Below are 4,832 nucleotides of genomic sequence, written 5' to 3'. Positions count from 1 at the left end.
ATTTCATAAAAAAATATTCAAAGTGAATTTTCTTAACTAAACTATAACATATAATATTTGAAAATTAAAACTCATGAGTAACATTTAACATATTAGTAACTTTAGACGATAAAGTTCCTGCTAACAATATTCCCTGCAAACGCAGTTTGTCCTTGCTTATGTGAGGAAGCTTGCAATCGTTGCCTCCTTTATGAAACATGGTAAATTCCACACACTAGTTTTTCCGCGGTTATTTCATCCCATGCTTTATACACGGCAAAAATGAGTTCATCAATACTGGACGGGGACTCTTTCCGTTGTAAAGATTGGTGTTAAAGAAATTCAAATTGAGGTTTTTGGTAGTTGACAAATAATTCTTATGTTACTCCCATTTCAGTACCAGAGCGAATAACTTCCTCATCATCAACACTGCAATGAAGTTTAGCATTATCTTGCTGGATTTTGATTGACATGGTTCTAATACCAATAGGCCATTTTCTTTTATCGTGGGAATTAATTTATCTGTAATTGTAGGTAGTTTTTGCAATGGAAACCGTAATAATTAACGTTAAACCAATTTTCAGCCGATAAAAAAACAAACTAACAATTGTTACAAATTTTTACCAGTTTACTACAAAAACTATATTGATAAATGTCTTCACTGTCTATTGATAAATATTCACTTTTAAAATCTGTATAAATTGTGTTTTTTAATTGATGAACAAGCTTGTCCAAACTTGTTCATTAATTACAAAAAAATACATTAATATCAATAGTGACGTTTATAATCCAGATTAATTGTTTTTTTTATTGTATGTTTCTTATACATATATAATCTATTTCCCGCATATATTTAAATCAATAATAATCATTTTTTATTGTAACAACAATATTAAGAAAAAAAATAAACATTTTCATGCAACAATAATAAAACAAGTATCTTCCTGTCAAGTTTTCTTCTTTATTTATGTATAACTGTTGCAACAAGTATTTTGGTCAGATAAAATCAAAGATATTCTTTCAGTTTTCTCTTTGTAGAGTAAATAAAAAAATTTGCAACTACCGAAATTTCAATAGTAACTTTTACAATCTGTTTAAATTCTATATTTTTTTGTGCTCTAACTCATATACACATATAAAATAGTTGTTTATACTCAAGTTTTTTTTTCTAGAATTTATTATGTCATATACTTAATGAATAAATTCTATATAAAATTAACAATAAGTTAATAAGTTTTCTTAATTTCAATAGTAACTTTTACAATCTGTTTAAATTCTATATTTTTTTGTGCTCTAACTCTTTTGTCTAGGGACGTTGCAATTAATTGTAATCAAAATATTTTTACAATCTGTATAAATTATATGTTTTTTTCTTGTATTTTATAAACATGCAATGACATTTTTTTGAATTATTTATGAAGCGATGGGACACGGCAATTTGTAGAGCATGATTTGGATGACGTGCATTTAGTTAATTTGCAATTTAAAGTGAAGCGAGAGGGCTGAAATCATAAGCCGGTTGTCGAGCAGGCTATTCTGGCCCTTCGAAAACCCAAAGGCAAGTGTAATTAAATGCCGTCGCAATGATGGTTTAACACAGATATATAATACGTAGCGACAATTAGTACAAAACCGCAAATATTACAAGTAGTAAATTTCATCGGATTTGCGAGTATCGCCCAGTTTGCAGCTATTTATTTGCATTTCCATGGACGGGCAAGATGAGTGCGAAGTGATAAATCCGGAAGAACACGAAACCTTCCTCTTTGGTATATATGTTTGAACTCTAAAACGTTGCCGGTTTTCACATTCAAACATTTATAAGTTGTAAATGATGGAGGTGCAGGCGCCGAAACTATCCCTGCGCAGGTTTTTCTTCATTTTATTTTTCATCCACCGTCGGCGTTCGTAAATAATTTATGTTCTCTGGGTATGAATTGAAAGTTTAGTTTCATTTCCCGTACATAGCCTGGGTAAGCTCGACCAGTAATACAGGTGACCTCATATAAATCATCTGTAGAAAGTTGCCTCTGGATTTATATAACAACCGACCAAATAAATACGGAGTTACGTACGCGGAAATCCAACTCACAGTTTTTCTCTGTTTCTAGATTTTTGTTTATTCCACATTTCTACAACAATCAATTGATATACGTTATAAATATTTCAATCAAATTATCATGAAAAGTTTGGTATCACAAATTCAATTTATCATCGAAAATAATTAAAATATGGTAAAAAGTCTAGTAATTTTCCAAGTGTTAAAAAAAAATGTTTCAATTATTATTATTTTTGTTTCATTGTGATTTCTTTATTATTTTTTTATTTACTAGTGTATGAACGTTGCCATAAATATTATTGAGATAAATCACTTTAGTGTTAAAGTTTTAAAATTAGATTATTTTTATATTTAAATAAATTAAGTATTAGAAGTATAATAATTTTAGATATAAAATCAATGTTCACATAATAGTAGTAAATTCATACTTTTATTTTCAAAACAATTCATAAATACCACAAATATCTTTAATTTCATATAATAGTTAAAATAGTGAACATTTTTTGTTTATTAATTAATATTATTATATTAATTTCAATAATATTTGTTGCAATAATCACACAAATGAATGACCTTTTGAGATTCCTTATAGTAAGTCCAATTCAACTTGAATTTGCGTATATAATAAATATGGTCAATAATGTATGATTATCAAAGTAGTAGCTTTTCAGATACACGTCTTGGTTTGCGATTATTTGTAAAATTGCCTTTTGAAGATTCAATTTTGTAAACTAAAGATAACTAAAAAAAAATCATATAATATTGGAATATGAGTTCCATGATGGATCTCGAAGTCCTAACAAAACGTTTGGAAAAGATGTGACTAATGAACGCATAGTACGTCGATGGTTTGAGATGTTTTGATCTGATGATTTTGATCTTCACAATGAAACATGTTTCGACCTGACCACAAGGTAGATAATGATGAGGTGAAAGCTGCAGTGGAAATACTAACACCTCAAACTACGCATGAATTATCAGTAAGGTTTGACGCTACTATTCGAAAAATATTAAACCATTAGAAGAAACTGGAGTTATGCATGAATTAAACCAACATTTCACAAAAAAATAATTTTATACTTTAAGCACATACTTTTGTTAATTATACCACTTCTTGTTCATACATAATATACTAAATCTTCACTTCGAAATCGGATGTTTCTACTTGATGACTTAATATAACAATTGAAAGTAATTTTGATTTAATTTTATTCTTTATAGACATTTTCTATATTATAAATTAAAACCAAATATAATCAATTCAATGAATTAAGAAAAATACAAATCTGACAATAATTATATTTTTCAAAACATTTATTAACAATAATAACATTTATTGTAACAAATATATACTCAAAAAAAAATTACATAATATAACAAGAAAATAAAAAAAAACAAATTGATCTGCTCAACAATTTTGTTTTTAAAATATTTTGAAATTTATTATTAACTTATTTCAAATTTATATAATGTGCTTTCTCTTATATTATACAAGAGTAAAAGCATTTTGTTGAGAGGTCTTGGTTTATTTTCCTTAAATAAAAGCAGCGCCTTTTGAGACTCCTTACAGCCAAGACCAACTCTACTTGAGACAGGCCTGAAGCTATCCGCAGTCGGTTATATAATAAAAATAAGAAACGCTAAGTGGAAAGTAATTTGCCCTCTACTTTCACTGCTTTGACTGTGTTTTACTAACTGTATTATATAAATTGTAACATAAATACATTGCGAATTGTGGTATTATTAAGAATAATTTGCTTTTGATTATACAGATTATGTAATTTTGTAATTTGGACAAAATTAACAAAACAAATATAAATATGTCAATTGCGAGATTATTAATTAAGCATGCCTTTATATGGTTTTTCTGCAGAATTAACAAAAAAAAAACTTATGAATTTAGTATCCAAATTTAAGGATTATTTTATTTTGATTATACGATTATGTAATTGTTTGATTCTTACTGTTGGGCGATTTTAACCATGTTTATTGAAGCAGAATCATATAAAGAGATGAAGTAATCTAAATATGAAAATATTGTGAATTGGTGTAGTGTTAATAATAATTTATATTTTGATTATGTAATTATTTAGTTTTCTTATAGTTTGGTTGTGATTTTTACTATATGATATTTCATATTTACTGGGCAAGATTAATCAAAAAGGGTGAAGTGAGATAATCTTATTTTGATTGTGAATTAGGGTCGTTTCAAGAAAAAAATTGTTATTATATTATTATGTAATTGTGTTATTTTTTCATTGTTTTATGATGATTTTAACTACATGATATTCTATGTTTTTTTTAGGAGTAGAATAACCAAAAAAAAAAGAAGTGAGGTAGCGCGGAGGACTCGCAGCAAAGTCAAAAAGGTGTCAAACTAAACAGGTCAAAGAGCTGCAACGACAGCTCTCCAGTACCAGACGAAAGCTCGCGCTTGCGTCTGTCGAATCTGTGGCCGGAGCTTTCACTGGAAGAGTCAGTATCCTTGTACCTGCCGATAGGAATACAAGCCTCGACCCGCACCGGAAGTGGCCCGAAGGATCGCGCGCGTATTTTCCGCGAACGAAAACTCTTCGTCCAAAAAATTTACAAAAAAAAATCAAAATAAAGTTACTGTATAAAACAAGTGCTCGACGTTACTCATTGCTTGGATGTTTTTGCAAAATAATCAAGGTACTGGATCTAATAAAAATCTGCTTCGAAGCTTTATTTAAGGGAAAGAGCAAAAAAAAATGAGAAACTTGGAACGCAAACTCTCTCACGAAAGTTGGCAGACTCATCACTATTTTTCGAT

General features: G+C 28.6%; 1 protein-coding gene across 1 annotated transcript in view; it reads left to right on the top strand.

Moving 5' to 3' along the window:
• The first annotated feature begins 4,531 nt into the window (after nt 1–4,531).
• Nucleotides 4,532–4,832, top strand: part of LOC108565847 — a 28,097-nt gene continuing 27,796 nt past the window's right edge. Inside the window, exon 1 of the mRNA XM_017925498.1 lies at nt 4,532–4,711. The gene's annotated coding sequence lies outside the window, so the exon portion shown is untranslated. The remainder of the gene's footprint in view (nt 4,712–4,832) is intronic.

The sequence above is a fragment of the Nicrophorus vespilloides genome, unplaced genomic scaffold (genome assembly GCF_001412225.1).
Source record: "Nicrophorus vespilloides isolate i.1.1-1 unplaced genomic scaffold, Nicve_v1.0, whole genome shotgun sequence".
Classification (NCBI taxonomy): Eukaryota; Metazoa; Arthropoda; class Insecta; order Coleoptera; family Silphidae; genus Nicrophorus; species Nicrophorus vespilloides.
This window is presented reverse-complemented; position numbering and strand designations above follow the sequence as displayed.